The sequence below is a fragment of the Saimiri boliviensis genome, chromosome 1, assembly GCF_048565385.1.
Source record: "Saimiri boliviensis isolate mSaiBol1 chromosome 1, mSaiBol1.pri, whole genome shotgun sequence".
Classification (NCBI taxonomy): domain Eukaryota; kingdom Metazoa; phylum Chordata; class Mammalia; order Primates; family Cebidae; genus Saimiri; species Saimiri boliviensis.
The window spans coordinates 91,124,999-91,146,537 of record NC_133449.1 but is presented as its reverse complement, the minus strand read 5'-3'; the positions used below and the strand labels follow the sequence as shown (position 1 = coordinate 91,146,537).

At 44.1% G+C, this 21,539-nt stretch overlaps 1 protein-coding gene and 1 pseudogene across 1 annotated transcript in view; both read left to right on the top strand.

Moving 5' to 3' along the window:
* Window positions 1-21,539, top strand: part of SH3RF3 (SH3 domain containing ring finger 3) — a 360,128-nt gene that overhangs the window by 84,812 nt on the left and 253,777 nt on the right. The gene's annotated exons all lie outside the window — the stretch shown is intronic.
* Window positions 8,094-21,539, top strand: part of LOC141584765 (small nuclear ribonucleoprotein G pseudogene) — a 32,016-nt pseudogene continuing 18,570 nt past the window's right edge.

Genomic DNA, 21,539 nt, shown 5'->3' with positions numbered 1-21,539 from the left:
TGGTTGCCTTTCCATAGGTGTATGGACGCGTTTGCTTGGATGGAACCAGGTGTCACAAGGGAAGGGGGCTGCAGACAGCTGCAGGGAGGGGTGCTGTGTGGTGGCGAGAGTAGTCAGTAGAGGTTTTTGGAAACTGAGCAGAGATAGAAAACCATTTTTCTCTCCTTTCCTGTTCTATTAAAAACAATCCTCCCTGGCCTCACCAGTTTCTGAGGCACGTGACAAAATTCAGTTTTCATCAGGGTCCTTTGTGTGGCATGACACAGAAAAGGGCATTTCAGGATGTAACTGAAACTTTCTCGGCTCTCTTATCCTCGTTTTTGTGGCTTAGAGGAAGGTGCGGATTTCTTCTACTTCACCAGAATTGTTCTTCTTTTAATTTGAAATAAGGGCTTCTGAGATGTTGGTTGAAATGTTCTAGAAACAGACTTTGAGTGAAAATGTTATGCTTAACAAAACGTGCTTCAGTTTCCACTTCCTTTCTGATATACAAACCTATGTGGTGCTGCTTATTAGGCAGAAATAGAAGAGCAGATGGAGGGGTGTGTGGTACGGCCGCCTTCTGACCACAAAATCAAAACAGTAGACCTTTTCATCTCTCGGTCAAAATACAGCCTCATCACCTCTCCTCTCAGCCAAAAAGCAACACAGAAGTACACAGTTTGGGCCTCTCGCCGGCCAGCGGGAGTGGGGAGGGGGGGTGTTTTCTTGCCGTTTCATCATGGCCGGACGTTGGCGTTTTGTTCTCTAAGTGAAAACAAAAATAGCCACTGACTTGGGCTCTGACTGCATTTGCTGTTTATTTAATGCTTCCCTTCCTTGCTAAAAATAAATTAGAGGTGATTAGTCAAACACACACAAACCCACGATCGATGCAATTAAAAATATATAGGTGGAGAAGGGCAAGCAGCCGGTGAGAGCCCTGCCTTCCCTGCAGGGACCAGGCCTGAGTGATGTGTCCCTGCCTTACCCTTTCTCTTCTGGGGTTATGCTTATTATGGGCACTGACCCCTCTTGTGGCTGCAGTGCCATCTGGGGCTCAGCCCTCATTTAGCTCATCTTAATTTGGATGGTTCCCAACCGTCACTGAACTGGCATTGCATGTGACTGGCCTTGTGGAGTTCTAGCTGTCTTGCTCACATCCCACTCAGAGCCAGGACAGAGGGGCCGCTGCCTGAAGATGGGCGGATCCTGAACTTGGGAGCTTCCATGAGGGCATGTAGCTGAGTTGTTCTCCGGTTACTGTTTTTGCTCAGCACTTTTTTAGGGGGGGGCTCAGTATTTCCAGAATATTTTGTGTAATGATATAAGGTTTCTACCTCTTTATTTTGCCAAGTTAAACATTCAGAAATTTTCACCATCACTTAATAAAATAAGGAACATTTTAGTATCACAGACATGGAACAGCCATTTTTATCCATAGAATTAGAACATAGATTTAGAAGCTCTAGACAGAGACATTAGGCAAGGAAAAGAAGTTATTGGCTTCTAAATTAGAAAAAGAGAGGTAAAATGATCTCTGCTCTCTGCTTGCAGATGATGTGACTTATGCATAGAAAACTCTAAGGAGTTCTCAAAGTTTTCAGAGCTAGCAAATGAATGCAGCAAAGTTGCAAAATATAAAATCAAAGCTTACAGTTCAGTTGTATTTCTATAGACTTGAAATGAACAGTCTGAAAAGGAAATGAAAAAATTCAATTTACAATCTCATCAAAAAGAATAAAGTGCTTAGGAATAAACCAAAGAGGTGAAAGATTGGCACACTGAAAACTACAGAGTGTTTTTGATATAAATAAATGGAAATGCATCTCTTGTTCATGGATTGGAAGACTTAATATTGTTGAGGTGACACTACTACTCAAAGCGATCTACAGATTCAGTGCAGTCTCTATCGAAACCCCAATGGTGTTTTTTAGAGAAATAGAAAAAAGCACTTTAAAATTTATATGAAATCTCAAGAGGCCCAAAATAGCCAAAACAATCTTGAAAAGGAGGAGCAAAGTTGGAAGACTCACACTTCCTGATTTCAAAATGTACTATAAGCAATAGTAATCAAAACAGTATGGTATTGGCATAAGGGATAGATACATAAACCAGTGGAATAGAACAGAGATCCCAGAAACAAACTGTTACATGTATTGTCCACTGATTTTTCAACAAAGAAGCCAAGATCAGTTAATGAGGAATGGACACTCTTTTTTAACAAATGGTGTTGGAAAAACTGAATATTCTTACGCAGTTTTGGATATTCCTATGCAGTTTTTATTCCTAACACAGTCTAGAAAATTAACTCAAGATGGATCAAAGATCTTAACATAAGAGCTAAAATTATAAAGTTATTATAAGAATACACAGGTAAAAACCTTCATGGCCTGGAATTAGGCAACGATTTCTTGAATGTGACACCAAAAACACAGGCAATACAAGAAAACAATAGATAATTTGGATTTCATCAAAGTGCAAAGAAATTTTTTGTTTCAAAGGATACCATCAAGAGAGTGAAAAGATAACCTAAAGAATGAGAGAAAATATTTGCAAATCATTGTTTTGTAAATGATCTGGAATATATAAAGAACTTCTATGATTCTATAATTTAAAAAACCCAATTCAAAAATATATTCTGTATATAAAGAACTTCTATGACTCAATAATAAAAAAACCCAGTTTAAAAATGGGTCAAGGTTTTGAGTAAACATTTTCCGAAAGATATACAGATGGCCAGTGAGCACATGAAAAATGCTCCACGTCATTAGTTACTAGATAAATGCAAATCAGAACCACAGTGAGAAGCCATTCCGCCTGTTAGGGGCATTTTCTGAAAAGTGAAAAATAACAAGGGTTAGGATGTGGAGAAATTGTAATCCTAGTGCATCGTTAGTGGGCATATAAATGGTGCAGCTGCTGTGCACAACAGTGTGAAAGGAATTGGAACATAGAATTACTATATAATTTGAACACAGAATTGCCATATAATCTAGCACTTCTATTCCTAGGCTTATACCCAAATGAATTGTAAACAGGGACTGAAACAGGTATGTGTACACCAATGTTCATAACTGCATTATTCATAGTAGCCAAAGGTCCATTGGCAGATGACGGGGTAAACAAAATGTGGTATGTACATGCAGAGGAGGGGTATTCAGCCTTAGAAAGGAATGAGGTTCTGATGCGTGCTGCATGGATGAACTTTTGAGGTCATTATGCTCAAGTGAAGTAAGTAGGGTGCACACAAGTCATGCACAGGGGAACCATGGATCTGGAATAAAAAGCCAGTCTTCCACATCCTAGTCAGCATCTCTTAATTTTTTTATTTTCAATAACAGCCTTTCTAATTGGGTGGAGGTGATATCTTATTGTGGTTTTAATGTACATCTTCCTGGCTGGGTGAGATGGCTTGTACCTATAATCCCAGCACTTTGGGAGGCCAAGGCAGGCAGATCATTTGAGCTCAGGAGTTCGAGACCAGACTGGCCAACATGGTGAAACTGTGTCTCTACTAAAAATACAAAAATTAGCTATGTGTGGTAGCACACGTCTATAATCCCAGCTACTTGGGAGGCTGAGGCAGAGAATTGCTTGAACCCGGGAGGCAGAGGCTATGGTGAGCTGAGATTGTACCAGTGCACTCCAGCCTGGGAAACAGAGCGAGACTATCTCAAAAAAAAAAAAAAAAAAAAAAAAAAAGTATGCATCTTCCTGATGATTAGTGATGTTGAGTGTTTTTTCATAAACCTGTTGGCAGTTTCTGTGTCTTTTGAGAAATGTCTCTTCCTGTTCTTCCCCATTTTTCAATGGGATTAAGAACGTGGAAAAAAGGGAACTCACATACACCGTTGGTGGGAATGTAAATAAGGCAGCCACCATGGAAATCAGTATGAAGTTTTCTCAGAACACTAAGACTAGAACTACCATATGATCCAGCAATCTCACTGCTGGGTATTTACCCAAAAGAAAAGAAATCAGTATATCAAAGGGATACCTGCTCCCCTGCATTTATTGCAGCACTAGTTACAATAGCAAAGATGTGAATTAACCCAAGTGTCCATCAACTGTTGAATGGGTAAAAAAACAAAAAACCACATGGGACACTATTCAGCCCTTCAAAGGAATGAAATCATGTCATTTGCAGCAACATGGATGAAACTGCAGGTCATTATGGTAAGTAAAATAAGCCAGGCACAGAAAGGTAAATACTACATGATTTCACTCATCTATGGAAGCTAAAAAAGGTGCTCACACAAAGGTAGAGAGTAGAGTGACAGATGCCAGTGTCTGGGAAGGTTGTGTTGGAGGTAGGGAGATGAAGAGAGGTTCGTCAAGGGTATCAACATACAGTTAGATAGAAGGAATGAATTCTGAGTGTTTGATAATACAGCCAGGGTGACCAGTTAACAATAATTTATTGTATATTTTAGAATAGCTAAAAGAGATTTGCAAACGTTCCCAACACAAAGAAATGAGAAAGATTTGAGGTGATGGATATGCTAATCACCCTGATTTAATCATTACACATTGTATTTATGTATCAAAATATATGTACCCCATAAATATGTACAGTTACTATGTATCAAAAAGAGTTCCTCTAAAAAGTCCATCCTTCAGCAGAGGGAGTGCATTGTTGGAGGGGCAAGGGTGAGAAGCCAGGAGAGCAGGTCATGGGCTTAGACTCCAGCATCCACGGCACGCTTGTGTCCTGGACTGGACCTGGGGAAGGAGGGGCCTTGGTGGCCTGTACTGGTCCTGTGGAGCCCAGCCAGGCCCTCCCTGCACCTCCTCCCAAAACCCTGGGATGGCACGGGCTCCTTTCCTCTTCCCCTGACATCCAGTGTTTCTGTTAAATTAGGTGATCTTCCTAACGGCTTTTTCGTTTGCTGAAAGATGAAACACAGGAAATAAAGCCCATTTCCAGTTCTCAGCCAGCAGTTCTGGTCCTCTTTGACGACATGCCATCCCCATGTGTATAGTATATCCCACATGGGGACTCGGCTAGCTATAAGAGGGATGGTCCTGCCCCTGCCTGGGGCCAGGGTCCCCATGCTGTCCCATCAATGGAGTCTGCGCTCACTGTACCCTTCAGGGTGAGGAGGGCACTGTTCACCCATGTGGCCATCAGATGGCATGATCCCACATCTTGGCAGAGGCTGGCACCACACCCTGATGCTTTTCCATCCCAGACAGGGGAAGCAGGTGGTTGGAGAGAGGAGGGAGGATGATGTTGCCACAGATCATGAACGTTTGTCCCCCTTTGCTGCCACCCCATGTAATCAAGTGCCCTGATAACCGGGATCTGGCTGTCACCAGACCCAGAGCCCTCAAGGGCTGGTTTGCCCTGCACCAGCCACAGGAGCAGCCTAGCTCATGTGTTTCCCAGAGCCAAGAGGGGCGTTCTGAAGCTGGGAGAAGCAGGAGTGACCACCCAGAGCTGCCGTGAGCTCGCTGTGATGGAGTTGCCGAAGTACTTTGATTCCTCAGTTATTTCAGATGTTGTCCAACCATGGCCTGTGCATGTCAGCTCTAGGTCAGAGGCTGTACATGAGCAGAATGGAACCACAGGAAGGGCTGAGGGGTGTGGGCACATGCTTCAGCTGTGGGCTTCATTCAAGCATCTGTGGAAGGCAATAGCACTGTGCAGTCAACTGGAGCTCCTCAGTGCCCCCTGGGTGGCACTGCACCTCTCCGTGGCTCTCCCCCAAACTCTGCCCTCCTCGTGATGCTGTTGTGCCATGGAGGTCCGGGATGTGTCATTGTCTTTCCTGGCAGAGCCCTGGAGGACAGCCTGAGCCACCCTGCTAGTCTCTGTTCCTGGCTCATGAAAGTGTTCGGTACATGTTTGTGCAGAAAGTGAAATTAAAATCTCCCCACTTGGTAGCTGGGCGTGGTGACAGACATTTATGGTCCCAGCTACTCGGGAGGCTGAGGATCACTTGAGCCTGGGAAGTGTAGGTTGCAGTGAGCCACAATTATGCCACTTCACTCCAGCCTGGGAGACAGAGGCTTCGTCTCAAAAAAAATTCAATCAATAAAATCTGTCCACTTGGCTCATAAATGGATAGAATGTTAGAGCTGGAATAGCCTCAGGGTTTACCTTCCCCAGCCCCTTGTTTTACACAAAAAGAAACTGAGGCCCAGTCTCCCACTTTTACCCCTCTTGGCAGGCCTGGGCAGTGTGTGTACGTATGCAAATGGAGGGGGTGTGGTTAGTGGGAGTTTAAACTTGGCTTGAATAGCTAATCAAGTCTATCAAAATTAGATTTTACCATGCATAGTAAAATAAGACTTGTTTGATATTATTAGTGATGCTAAAACTATATGTCACATATTGGACAAATAAGCACATTTTCAAATATGCACGTGGGATTTTGATTGCATGCTGGATTTAGTCCAAGATTAAATCTGCATTTTGTTCCGATATAAAAGGGACTTGAAGGCAGTTTTTGAGATAGCGTGCATAGCAGTAGTGATGGAACTGTCCTGCGTCTGCTCTATCCAGGAAGGTAGCCACCAGCCACAGGTGACTGCTATGCTCATGAATGTGGCCAGCATGGCTCAGGAACTGGATTTTAAAATTTCATTTTGCCAGGCACAGTGGCTCACACCTGTAATCCCAGCATTTTGGGAGGCCCAGGCAGACATATCACTTGAGGTCAGGAGTTCAAGACCAACCTGGCCAAGATGGTGAAACCCTGTCTCTATTAAAATACAAAAATTAGCCAGGCATGGTGGCGGGCACCTATAATCCCAGCTACTTGGGAAGCTGACGTGGGAAAATCACTTGAACTTGGGAGGCGGAGGTTGTAGTGAGCTGAGATCACACCACTGCACTCTAGCCTGGGTGACAGAGCAAGATGCTGTCTCAAAAAGGAAGAAAACATTTATTTAATTCTAGTTAATTAAAACTGAAATTTAAATTAACTGCATGTGGCTAGCAGCTCCTTTAATGGACAGCTAGAGAACTACAGCATAACCTTATCTTTAAAAAAATATAACTTTAAAAAGAATTTTGTGCGTTCAAAGGAAAGATTGGAAGAAGGAAGTGACTAAAGCATGGCTTTTGGACACCTGGCCTGGAGCCTTTTCCATTTACCTACCAACTAAGCTGGATGACACTGGACCAGTCCCTTAACTTCCCTGGTCTCAGTTTCCTCTTGTGTAAAATGAGGTTCTATGGCTTCTGCTAGTTCTGAGATTCTGTCTTATCCCATTCTTGGCAATGGGATATGAAGAGCTCTATTTTAATAATAATAATAATAAAGGCTTATTAAACATTGGGGGGTCCAGCTGAGTAGTCCTCAAACTATTGTACTCAGCTGGTTGGAGAGACCTCTAAGTAACCAAAGGCAGTTTCAAAATGTGGGTTTCTGGGCTCCACTTGGACCCATCGCAGGGACCAGAAATCTGCATATTAACAGGTTTCACGGTGATTCTTACACAAACATACAGGCCAAGCCAACTCCCCACTGGGGACTGGGTGGGCTGATCCACCTGGCTCATGCGCACTCAACATGTGAAGTTTTCTCCTGAAAGTTAGGCCAGGGAAAGATTTCCCATGTGGGATGCTCCGTGTTCCTCTCTGGGACTTGCCAGTTGGAATGGCTTAAGTCACTTTCATGTTTGAATTTAGAAAATCAAAGGATGACCCTCTTCTTTCCTGTAAATATCACAAACAGAAGAGCAGATGGTCTATTTGTCCTAGACTTCACTTTAATATTTATTTTCGTAAGTTAGTTTCAAGTTTGTTCTCCTTTCTTCCCTCCTTCCTTCTTTCCGTCCTTCCATCCTTCCATCCTTCAGTTCTTCCTTCTGTCCTTGCTCCTTCCCCCCCCCCTATTTTTTTTTTCTTTTTCTTTTCTTTTCCTTTTCCTTTTCCACAGCCATTAGAGTCCACCTGTATGTGTCAGGAGAGAGTAAAAGTATCAAACTAGACACTGACACCTGTTTCTGGCCATCACTTCCCTACAAATAAAGGAAAATACTTCACTGTTCCTTTATTTGTTCCCCTCTCCCCTCTCCCCTCTCCCCTCTCCCCTCTCCCCTCTCCCCTCTCCCCTCTCCCCTCTCCCCTCTCCCCTCTCCCCTCTCCCCTCTCCCCTCTCCCCTTTTGCCCCTCCCCTCTCCTTTCTCCCTGTAGTCTTGACCTCCTCGGATCAAGTGATCCTCCTGCCTCAGCCTCCTGAGTAGCTAGGACTACAGTTACATGCCACCATGACAGCTAAAAGTTTGCTTTCAAAGAGACCCTGTTCTAATCTGTTGTCGGAGCTCTCCACAATGAATCACCAAAATGCCATTTTAACATTAGACTAGTATTTTGTCATGGAAAAATAGGCCTGGACCTGAATATCTGCATAACTATAATATTGTCATTTTGGACTCAGGCTAAATCACTTGTTAATTTTAGGAGGAAATGTCAGAGGAGTTTGTCCCCAAATAACAGTTATTATCTGTTTCCCAGGTTCATGAACCCAACTCACAGCTCTGCTTGTCAACATCTGCTGAAGGAACTTAGAAAAGACTAGCTCCTTTTACTTTTTAAAAATTATAATAGTTAATGTAAGAGCAGCCATGTAAACAGATCATTAAGCTCATTTTGAACATGACCCTGCCAACTGTTTCAAAGCTAAAGTCACATTGACTTAGGAAGGTCAGCTGTTTTCATCTACAGCGTCTGTGGCCCACGGAGGGTGTGGAGCCCAGTGAGGTCTAATGACTCATGTGGCCCACGTGCAGTCCCCATCGTTAAGTAAGTACCCTACTGACCTCTTAAAACTTAAACCAGAAATAATCTGTAGCAACCGCCTCTTTAAGTCCCTTTAAAGTTTAGGTTTTTTGCTGTTCTTAGGGCGACTTGGTGGCTCACCATGCTTAGCTTTTCATCAGTGCTTCCTGAATTGCTGCCCTTCCTGAGTGTCTCCTGGTCGGCCTTCTTGACTCTTCCCTTGGCCATGCCTCTGCTCCCTTTGTGGCTGCGTTTGCTCCTAAGTCCTTACAGGACCTTCATGCAGAAGGCATGGCACTGGATCTTTGGGGGGCATACAGCTGTACACATGCTTTGTGCCATTAAGGAGCTTGTGGCTTAGTAAGAAGAACAGCTGGTTATGGAAATGAACGAGGACTCCTACAGCTGCAAGAGAGAAACTCTAACTGAAATCAGCCAAAACACAGGGAGAAGGAAAGCCATGTGGTAGCCCAGATAACCGAGGGTCCTGAGGTAGATGCATCCACCATGATCAGGTTCATGGCTCAGATGATGCCATCAGGACTTGGCTTCTTTCTAGCTCTGGCCGCACCAAGCCTCCCCATGGTGGCCTGGAATCTCCACCTTCCTCTTCACAGATGCAAGAGAGATGTAGGGGTCTTTGTTGCGTTTCTGGGGTCTTTGCTGGAACATCTGCAGAACTCACGAGATTCTGGCTGAGTGAACTGATGGCAGTGGCAGCAGTTGGTTCAGACTTAGGGTCTGTGTTCTCTCCCAAAATAGAGGGGATCCCACCCAGGCCTCAGGGTCTGAAAGTTGGGGGAAGGCGCTAAGAGAAAATTGGTGCCTATAGATAGAAGAAGGTCTGTGAATGCCAGGCACGAAAAGCTGCACATCCATGCCAGAAATTCACAATCCTAAGGGACTTTACAAGAGTAATAGTCAAGTAAAAACCACATGTGATTGGAGTTCTGAGGATGGAGACATTTGGAGCTATCAGGTTCTGCGTGTGGGTGCTTCATGTAGGCTCCTGGGTCCATCTGGGCCCTGCTCTTCATCCCTGTCTGCTTCTCTGGGAGATTCCTGGCTCTTGGAATCGTCTGTGTACAGGAGATTCCCCTGGATCTGGCCTGGCCATGCCTACAGTGTATCCACTGACTTAATGGGATACACGGCAGCTCCCCCACTTCTGTGCTGTGCTCCCTGCAGGTCACAGGGTCCACTCCTCTGCAAGTGCCGGAATCTTGTGTAGTCCCTTGAGGGCCAGCGCAAGTCCTTTTTCTGGGTAGGTCACCCCCCAGCCGACTGGAGTCAACACTTCCCTCCCTTTACTCCTGCTTGCTCTGGCAATCTCCCTTGGCCCTTCTGGTTGCTCTGCCTTCCATCGGTTTGTCTGCAATCCCAGTTCCCTGTAGGCTCCATGATGGTGACCAGCATTTCTGATGTTTCCCAAATGAATACATGTTTCCCAATTGATGCATTGGTACTTTTCTGGCTCAAGGGGTATGGGATTTACATTTGCTGTGTGTAGGAAAGAGTGGGGAACAGCTCAGTATTTTCCTTTATTTGTAGGAAAGTGATGGCCAGACACAGGTGTGAGCGTCTAGTTTGATACTTTTACTCTCTCCTGACACATCCAGGCAGTCTCTAATGGCTGCATTTTCATACTGCAAATGATGTACTTGCAATGTTTGGCCAACACTGCGACACTTGCTTATAATACTGTCAGAAATTCAATCAGCGGCCCTCCTAGTCCCCAGGAATGTGCTTGGTGGCAGGTGTTAGCTGTGTGTGTCTATCCTCCAAGGGCTTTTATTGTCTCAATAATGAGCAGGTGCAATAAATGTGTTATAGACAGTATCTCTGTTAGTCTGAAGATGTTTGGGATGTATGTTCTATCTCCACATGTCACCCTGTAGAGGAAAACCAACTGTTTTCCTCAATACTCACACTTCACCTAGAACACTTCTGATACCAGATGTGGGGGAGGGGGAATTCCCACACCAGGAAATTCCCCAGTTGTCTGCAGATGCCAACTGGGTATTCAGTTCACTTCTGACCCCTTCTATGTGGAGCTAGTGTGGACCCTGCAGGTTAAGGGCTGAGTCTCACCAGGCTGCCCTCACTTCAGAGGCCAATTGCAAGAGGTGAGTCTCCAGGTTACCTGAAACTTCTGTGTGGTATGGCTGCAAATCTGGTTTATCTTATTAATGGAGGGCACCATAAAAGATACAGGTGAGCAGCCAGATAGAGACGTACATGGGGCAAGGTCTGGAAGCGTCCTGAGCACAGGGGCTTCTGTCCCTGTGGAGTTGGGTGCACCCCCCTCCAGGAATGTGGATGCATTCACTAGCCAGAATCTCCCCAAAGCCCATCTTGTAGGGATTTTTGTGGAGGCTTAAGCACACAGGGACGTTTGATTAACAACGCAATCTCCAGCCCCTCTGCCCTCTTTGAAGGATGCGATATGGGGCAGAAAGCTTCAAGCTTCTGGCCATGGCTTGGTCTTTCTGGTGACCAGCCTTCATCCAGGAGCCACCAGAGTCACCTCATCAGCGCAGACAAAAAAGGCTTCCACCACCCAGCAAATTCCAAGGGATTAGGAGCTCTGTGTTAGGAAGCTCAATCAAAGACCAAATATCAGAACAAAAGATACTCATAGCCCCTCTATCATTCCGGAAATTACCAGGGGTTTGGGAGCTCTGTGCCAGGAACCAGGGACAGAGACCCAATATGTATTTTTATTATGTCACACACCTGTTCCCTTCCCCCCTTTTAGTACACCTCTTATGTAGGGCAGTTGTGAATAGAGTATGAGGAGTTCCCACATACCCACACCCTACTCCCTCTGTTGTTAAAACCTTACATTAGCATGGTACTTTCCATACATTAGCAGTGACAGTTCTCCATTTGGAAAGCTGTAGTTTTTCCCTACCATCCTTTTTCTGTCCCAGGATCCCACACTGTATCACAGTTGTCATGCTTCCATGGGCTCCTCTGGCTGTGACAGCTTCTCAGACTGGTCCTGGGATGGTCATGGCAGGTGGATAGTGCCCCCCCATCCCCATATGAGAGGTATTTGGGATGTGGACTCTGAATTGGTTGGTTTGCATTAAAAAGGCACACTCATGAGCAAGTTGTTCACTGTCTCTAGGAACTGGCAGCTCCTCCATGGTCAGGAAGGCCCCGGATGTGAAAACATTAGCATACAGAAAATAAGACACAGTGACTACATCTTGGTACCTCATATAACTGGAATCATAGAGTATTTATCCTTTGTGTCTGGCATATTTTCACTTAGCATCATCAAAGGTCATCCATGTTTTGGTATGTATTTAGATTTCTTTCCTTTTTAAGGCGGACTAATATTCTATTGTATGGATGGAATACATTCAAATACAGATATTCCTCAACTTGGGATGGTTTGACTTGAGATTTTTTGACTTTATGATGGTGCAAAGGCCATATACTTCTAGTAGAAACCTACAATCCTGGATGGGAATAGTGCCTCGTGCCTGTAATTGCAGCACTTTGGGAGGCCAAGGCATGGGGCTCTCTTGAGGCCAGGAGTTTGAGACCAGCCTGGCCAACATGGTGAACCGCATCTTTACTAAAAAAAATACAAAAATTAGCTGGGTGTGATGGTGCATGTCTGTAATCCCAGCTACTCTGGAGGCTGAGGCAGGAGAATTGCTTCAACCTGGGAGGTGGAGGTTGAAGTGAGCTGAGATCGCACCACTGCACTCCACCCTGGGCAATAGAGTGGGTGTCTCAAAAGAAAGAAAAGAAACCATAACCCCATCATAAGTCAGTCTTCCACTTATGGTGGAGTTATGTCCTGATAAACCCATAGTAATGTCAGAAAATCATAACCCAGGGACCATCTGCTATGTCACCAGCATTAAGTACATTTTTTGACTTACGATATTGTTGACTTACAATGAGTTTGTCTGGACGTGACCCCATCATAAGTGCTGGATCATCTGTATTTATTTCTAGAGAAGACAAAAATTCCACTTCATTTCTAAATCCCCTGTGAGTTCACTGGCCAATAGGACTCCCTTTGGGGGCTTCTGTCTCAGCTAAGGAACAGCTCAAAAAGGAAGGCAGCATAGGTCAAACTCATTTGTGGTAGGAACTGGGTTGAACTGTGTAAGACAAAAGTACACTCTGCTGTGTGTGATTAATCGTCACAGTTCCTGAATGTCAGCATGGACAGAGCAGCAGAGTTGGCTTCTGGGACACAATTTCCATCTGCTGTCCCTGCTTGGAAGGAGGCTTGGGTGGCTTGCCCAGCCTGGACTCAGTGACCCTACCTCCACCCCTCCCAGAGCCTGGCCAGAGAGGCTTTGCAGATGTCTCCGATGAACTGTCAGGCTGGAGAAGTTCTTCATCCAGGGGCTGTTTCCTGCTCTAATTACTGCTCTTTCTTCTACGGCTGAGAGGAATTGGTGGGCGGATGTGGGAGAGGCGAGCTAATTCGATGACATTTTGACAAGTGTGTTACAATAAAAAATAACTCTCCTGGGAGAAGGTTAATGCAGTTATCACCACGTTCGTGTTGGCAGCCTTAGATCTGTGCCTGGTTGGGGCAGGATGCTTTGCTTTTCTTGTGCAGACCAAGTCTCACCCACATTCTAATGGATAGTGCTTAAATTTTTTTTCCAGAAACATCTACGAAGATTGAATATCGTGCTCTGCTCATAGATTTTTCCACTGGGGCTTTTTGCTGTATTTCTTTATTCTATGATAAGCTACTTCTTTCCACCTACTAGTTAAGTAGGCTGCTTCCCTCTGCTCTCAGATGACATGTGGCTGAGGACTTCATACTAATTCTAACATTAGCCTAAGTAAAAATATAATTAGTATTTTTAGTTGCTTCCAAATTAAATCTTAACGTGCATGCTAAAGGCAGCTACAGAGCATTTGTGATTTATTTGTTGTGTTGAATCTTCTATTTCTTGTTCTCCTCTTATTCTATTTTAGTAATGTAGAATTTACCCTAGCTGGATTAGGTATTTGTCATTAAAAAAACAGCTTTATGACATGTATTTCACACGCCATGTAACTTGCCCCGTTAAAGTGTTCACTCTAGTGACTTGCAGTATATTCACAGAGTTGTATTTATCACCTCAATACATTGTAGAATATTCCTTTTTATCTTTTTTAGTACTGATGTGGATGAATCTGCCACATTTTATTTATCCAGTCATTAGACGATGGACATTTGGGTTGTTTTCACTTTTGGGCTATTATGAACAATTCTGCTACAAGTATTTATGTGTAAGTGTCTGTGTGGACTTAGGTTTACATTTCTCTTGTAGTGGAATGGCTGGGTCATGTGGAAACTCTGTTTAACCATTTGAGGGACTTTAGACTATTTCCTAAAGTGACTGCATCACTCCCCACCACCCAACAACATGTGAGAATTAAAATTCTCCATATCCTTGCCAACACATATTATGAACTCTCTTGTTGACTGTAACCTCCTAGAAGGATCATTTTTTCAGAGTTGGAAAATGGTAGAGAGTAGTTGCTGAGAGTATTAATATGGTTCAGGTTAGTACTTAACACTTACTACCTGTGTTTCCTGGCTGAATTGCTTAATTTCTCTAAGCCCTAGTTTGCCTATCTGTAAATAGGAGATGGTTACACGTGTCGCGTAGGGTGCTTGTGAGCACTGACTGAGGGGAAATGAAACAGCACAGTGTCTCCCATGCCATAATGTTCAATAAGTGTGGACCTTTCTCATCATGTCTAAGAGGAGACCAACTGTGAGTCTCTGCCCCTTCTTCTACCCTGTCTATTTCCTTCTTTTTGGAAAGGAGTAATCAGCTAACAATATGTTTTAGAGAAATGCGGGATCATCCAAAGCAAAGATGAGTGGATAGAAAGCATCATCCGCGGTGATGGAACCAGCAGTTTTATGAGCTGTTTCTGGATATTCCCTGATGATACTTAAAGGGTGCCCTAAACACAGCTGAGCCTTCTATGTTATACTTGAAAACCAAATTTTAATGCAAAATTTTATTGAGGTCCAATTTATATGCAGTAGAACTCACACTTTTTGATTTATAGCTCTGTGAGTTTGACTAACAGTTGCAGTTGAGTGGGCACCACTGAGATGGGAGAGTTCCCTTACCCCTTTCTGAGACTTGCAACAGGGGTGTGGCTTGCCTACTTGGCCACCAGGGTGCTCAAACCCCTTGCAGGATGGGGAACACACAGGCAAGTGGGTGCTGGTGCCAGGGCGGGCGCTTTTGGGCTCCAGCCCCGCAGTGTCTAGGGGTGTGTTACAGCGAATGCTCCTTTAGCAGTTGCCGTCCGCTGGTGACTAAGTGTTTACCAGCTCAGTGGAGAGTCAGGGTGACAGCTTTTTACACCTTGTCCTCTTGGCACCCAGGATCTTGTCCAGCGTCCGGGAAGAATCAGGTCTCATGGACTTGTATGAATGATGGAGGTGGCTCTCAGTGGGATGGAGAGCTGGAAAGGGAGGGAGTGGGAAGATAATCTTCCCCTGGAGTTTGGCTGTCCCTGGCTGAATTCCTCTCCAACCATCCCCAGCCGAATTCCTCTCAGTGTTCAGACGCTTTGTCTCTTCCCTCCTCTGCTGCACTGCCCTACTTCTCTGCCCGTGGAGTTTGGGGTTTTTATAGGTACAGGATGGGGGTGTGGCAGGGCAGGGTGGTTTTGGAAAAAGCAACATTTGAGTGGGAAAACAGGGATAACTATTCTCATTCAGGGCCACAGTGTCCAGGCTTGAGGGTGGGGCTTTGCCAGGGAACCACCCTCTTCTACCTATGATTTCCCTGCCTCCTGTTCAAACCACCACCTTGGTCAAGATGCAGAGCTCCATGCTTTTGGCTCAGAACATTCATCAGCTGTGGCCACCCTGGCAGTCCCACAGCAGCTTTCTCTTCCTGCTCTTTTGCATTTCCAGAATTCCATATAATTACAGAGTATGTGGCTCTTGGGTCTTGGCCTCTCTCATTTAGTGTAGCACATTTTTGATTGTTCCGCATTGTTTTGTCTATCAGTAGTTTGTTTCTTTTTATTGTTGCCCAATATTCCATCATATGGAGGTACTACAGTTTGCATATCCATTTAACACTGAAGGATACTTGAATCGTTTTCAGTTTTTGGCAGTCATTGATAAAGACACAGTAAACATTCACATGAAGGTTTTTGTGTTAATATGTTTCCATTTCTCTTGGATAAATATTAATACTTAGGAGTAGAATTGCTGGATCATATGGTGAATGTATGTTTAATTTCCTTGTAAGAAATTGCCAGATTGTTTTTCAAAATAGCTATACCATGAAATTAACAATGTTTTAACCAATAATAGGCCATTGGAATCTCTGAATTTGTTGACAATCAGTTACTAAGAATATGCCTGTATCTTGATAATCATGTGTACTTTTCTGAATGGACTAGATTCTGAAACTAAGTAAGGATGCCAGGAAATGCACATTCCATGAACAATTCATGTAGGAAAACTTTAGGTTAAACAAAGTGAAACTGTTTCTTTATTGCAGGATTCTTAGTGCCTAAAACATGCGGCCCTTCAGGGGACAGATGAAACAGGCAATCTCTCTAAATGTTTTTGATCACAGATGTCTCATGGAGTTAGCATCCTTTGGAACCAATTTTGGGGAAAAATGGGCTGGAGAACATACATTCTTTGCAACGAGTAGCTTGTATTTTATTGGAAACATCTCCTTATTGGTCAGGACAGGCTCTGTTGTGCTGTAGTGACAGACTGCCCTCTTTGACGGCTGTTTAAAACAATAAAGTTTGGTTTCTCATTTGCGCTGTTAATTTCTCTCAGCAGGCAAGGGCTCTGCTTCTTGTTAATCTCACAGAGGTGCGGGGTGACGAGAGGGGAATGAGGCTGATAACACACAGGCTCTTGGAGTCTTCTGTGTGGAAACAGCACATGCCACGTTTATTTGCTGAAACAAGTTACATCTTCACACCTGACTTCCTGGGAAATCCAATCATGACATGTGCCAGAGAAAAAGAGAAATGGAATATTGAACAGTTCTAGTTACCACCTCAGATTCTAAAGGATTCAGGGCCAACTAATTTGTTCCATTTTGTGTTTCTGCATATTTGAGTTGTTGTATGAGTGTTGTAACCTCAGCACTCGTCACCAGATCCCAGAGTTTAGCTATCGTGTGTCTTCATCTGACATATTTAGAAGTTGCCCTGGTTTCTACAGCCCAGTAGGCCATTGTGTTCTCCTTTATGGTGAGGCAGAGCTTTAGAACAAGACCACAGAGGGATATGGTTTTAGAGTTGGGAGGGGGACCCTGGGAGACTGTCTGGTCCATAGTTTTTAAACACCTCAAAGCAGGGGGAACCTGTCCTCTAATTATGGAGTACAAAGACAGTGAGGATGTAAAATAGATTAACTCTGAATGGTTCTGGGACAACTGGAATTCGCAGACCAAGAATTCTCACTTGCAAGGTCTTTCTTCTCCCCCTCCCCATCCCTACCTCCTCTTTATCCACCCCAGGGATTGCTAAGGACCACCAAAGAGACCAGTTTGAGACACCCTAATCTTTTTAAAGCCTTTGCGTATATTAGCCAAGGAGGGTGACTAGGTACCATAAAAATCAGGTCACTTTTGAGAGCAAGGGGACCTATTAACCCTCATGCCAGGACAACAGGTGTGGGTGGCACATGGGGCCATCTGGTCACCTGGAGAGCAGGAAGCAGGTGCTGTTAGAAGTGACTGGTAAGATGGCCCTGCTGGGTGTGAGAGATACCATGGGCATGGGCCTTTGAAGGCTGTTTGTTTTGCTTTTGCTGTTTTTTTGGTGTCAATAGAGGGAGAGAAGGAGAGTGTACATGTCCACCATAAAGACTGAAGCCGTGCAGTACGGGCATCCCTGTGGGAAGTATGAGCTCTCATGACAACACTTGTTAGACTCTACTGAGCCCCTCTCTCCCTGTTCTTATTTCATCTTCACATGCACTCGGCACTGGAGCGGGTCTCCTCTCCTATATGCTTGACCGATAAAACCTCTTAACCCTGCAAACCCAGATTTCACAGGAGAGGGTCTCCTAGGCTCACTGCCCTTACTTTAAGAGGCTGTAGGGTTGGTTTTACCTTGACCTGTTTTAATATGCATTAAGTTATTCACACTTTGGACCTCTCCAAGATCAATAGTTCATTTCTGGGGGACATTTTTGGAGCTCATAATCACTGGCAAAAGAAAAAAATATTCTGGAAGTGAGAACTGCCTCCTAATTACAATGTAATATACTTGCCTTTGGACCTTTTATTAATGACCAAATTCCCCTGGGTCCCAAAGTCCAGGTTGTTTCTGTAGGCAGTGCCAGGGCAGGAGAATAACGGACAATGCCCAGCAGTACCTCCAGAGTGTGTGAGCATCCCAGCGAAGCACTCTGCAATAAAGCCAGCTCCCATGTCATTGGAGTAAGTTGTCCATCACTTCCATTTTCTTTCTCCCCAGACTTCACCGTGAGCACATGACTGTGAGCTGTGTTTTTTAGGAATCAGGAAAGGTGGTCTTCTTGGGTCAGTGCATTGTAGGAAATAAATGATATATTTAGTTATGGTTATTTCTTTGCATACACTTGGTTGAAGATGACAATGAATGAGGTCTTTATTTTGTTGAGAAACAGGGGCAGTATGATTAACCCTACCACCAGAAGACGCTGCCCAAATGGGGAAATTAAGAACACCTAAAGGTCAAGGTCAAAGAAAGGAAATCCCAGGTGATGCTGCTCCTTGTTTTATTCTTACATCCTAATATGCATGGACTATTTCCTGTTTGCAAACTGGTGCTTCCCTGAAATGTGACAGGAGTGAGCCTCGTTAACCAGGAAATTTAATGGGGCTCTCCTCAGCGGTCAAAATTGCAGGCACAGTCCCAGACCATGAAACCCTGCAATGACCTGTGCTTACAGCTCAGGGGACAAGGCATAAGTATAGCTATGGGACAGGGAGAGGCAGTCCCCAAGGAAATTTCAGCTGGCCTAAGGGCTTAACATTAAAAACCCAGGACACAGAAAGATCAGGGGAAGCTAAACTTAGAAGGGAGAGAAGGCAACACAAATGAAAGCAGTGACATCATCTCACTGCAAACAATGTTAAAATAAGAAATAACACTGTCAGGCTAAAAGATAAAATACACATGGAGGAAACATATTCACAAAATAGATTTTAAAGAGTTAATATTTGTAATATATGAAGGCTCTGTTAAAAGTGGTTGTTTAAAACTACTAAAACCAGACCACCAGCAGAGAATGTATAGAAAGAAGTCATAATAGAGGCACCGACAATAATTAATGTTGAAAGACATTTATCTTTATCTGAAAACGTGGAGAAATGTTTGATCTTGGTAATCAAAGAGGTACACGTTGAAAAAAAAAAATGCTGTTTCTCAGCTTTCAGATTAACAAAGTATGTAAAAAAGCGTGACTGGGTGTGGTGGCTCATGGCTGTAATCCCAGCACTTTGGGAGGCTTAGGCTGGCGGATCACAAAGTCAGGAGTTTGAGACCAGCCTGGCTAACATGGTAAAACCCCCTCTCTATCAAAAACACAAAAAAAATTAGCTGGGCCAAGTGATGTGCACCTCTAATCCCAGCTACTTGGGAGGCTGAGGCAAGAGAATCACTGAACCCCCAGGAGGCAGAGGTTGCAGTGAGCTGAGCAACAGAGCATGACTCTGTCTCAGGGAGAAAAAAAGTACACAGTCTTAACAAGGTCCATGGGTAAGGTTAGTGGAAGGTTGGTCAGATAATGCTTTTGAAAACCAGCATGATGGATTGGAAGTCTTTAAAATAAGCTTGTCCAACCATGGCCTGCAGGCTGCATGTCGCCCAGGACACGGCTTTGAATGTGACCCAACACAAATTTGCCAACTTTCTTAAAACGTGATGAGATTTTTTTGTGTGTGATTTTTTTAAAAATAATTCATCAACTGTTGTTAATGTTAGTGTGTCTTATGTTTGGCCCAAGAGAATTCTTCCAGTGTGGCCCAGGGAAGCCAAAAGATTGGACACCCCTGCTTTAAAATGTCCTTGTCTTTGATTTAGCGATAACATCTGGGGACCTTCCAAAAGAAAATCATCCTCAAAACAAACACAAAAACAATTACTTTCTACATTAAGTTTTAATTTTAGTATTATAAAATAAAGCAAAAAACGGAGAACAACTTGGATATTATTAATAGTGTGGACATTGCTAAATAAGCTATGGTATATGCAATTAGCTTAGTGTTATGTAGCCCAATTTAAATGTTTTTTTATGACTTCACCGTGGCTCATGCTTGTAATCCTGGCACTTTGGGAGACCAAGGAGGGAGGATTGCTGGAGGTCAGGAGTTCAAGACAGCCTGGGCAACATGATAAGGCCCCATCTCTAGAAAATATCAAAAAATTAGCCAAGTGTGGTGGCGTCTGTCTATAATCCCGGCTGAGGCTTGAGCCCAGGAGTTGGAGGCTGCAGTAAACCATGATCATACCATTGCACTCTAGCTTGGGTGACAGAGTGAAGCCTTTCTCTTAAAAAAATTTCTATAATAAAATAAAATGGTTTTTATGAAAACTAATTCAATAGAAAAGTGTTGGCTCTTAAAATGAAGCAGGATACCAGATGGCATATACACTAATATCACTGTAATTTTAAAAACCTTATAAATCTATGCACAGAGACAAGGCTGGAAGACAACTACCAAAGCACTGACAGCTAGACTGTGGGTGCATTAGACAAGTTTCTCTTTTTCTGTCATTTATACGTTTCTTGTTTCTTATATCTGCTTTTGTGTGTGCGTATGCGTGTGTGTGAGACAGTCTCGCCCTGTTGCCCAGGCTGAAGTGCAGTGGCACGATCTCAGCTGGAAACTGGAAGCTTTGGAGGGAAATTTTTCAGGAACTCTTTTTAGCATTATGGATGCCACTGTTTCAGAGTGTCCTAAGCTCGGAGTGTGATGAATGGAGGAGGAGAGCACTTGCAGGATGGTCTTACTGCACAGAGGACTGGATGCCCTTGTTGTTCAAACCTTCCTTTCCCCAGGCAGCTCCTGCATGCCTGCGTCCTCTGTGGCTCTTGCAGTACAGTGGAGAGGCCCCTGATGGAACCTGGTGAGGAGTGGTCTGCCTTGGAGGACAGCAGCCAGCGTTGGGGGGCAGTCCCTTCTCCCTGTCCCAAGGGAGGATACAGCTCCACTGTGGTCACTGGCTCTATGAGAGGGGGTGCATGCATCAGAGGGACAGCAGATGAGAGGGTTCTTCAGTTGACTTTTCTACTTCCAGTTCTTTCTGTCCACAAGAGGAAAAACTACTGGTAGATAGAACAATGCTAAATGTAATAAAAATAAGCAAGTTTTCTGGGTTCGTGCAGTGCCAAATGTCAAAATGCTTGTGTACAGAAGATGTGCAAGACATGGCTCTCACAAGAGTCCCCCAGAGCTCAGGACTCTGTGAGCACTTGACGTTCCCCTGGACTTCTTTCTTCCCTGGCTGTGCGCCCCGCATGATACTCTGAAGAGAGCTGAAGTCAGACAGCTCGCCGGGGTTTCTCATATGGATTTTGGTTTCTTGGGAGCCTCTGTAAGGAAGTGTTTGTCAGTTCCTGGGGTCATTTCCAAAGTAGTCATTTCTTTCTCCTTACACAAAAATGAACTGAATAAGAATAAGGATACGGTTTTCTAGTGAAAATTGGGGCCTTCCCCACTCCCAGCCTCCAACAAAGTAAAACTTTCTTAGAACAAATGAACTACACTTTCTGAAGTAGTTCTGAATTTTGCCCCATATTTTACTCTGCAGTCTGATGAGGGAAATGGGATTAGTGGGCAGATACCCTTGT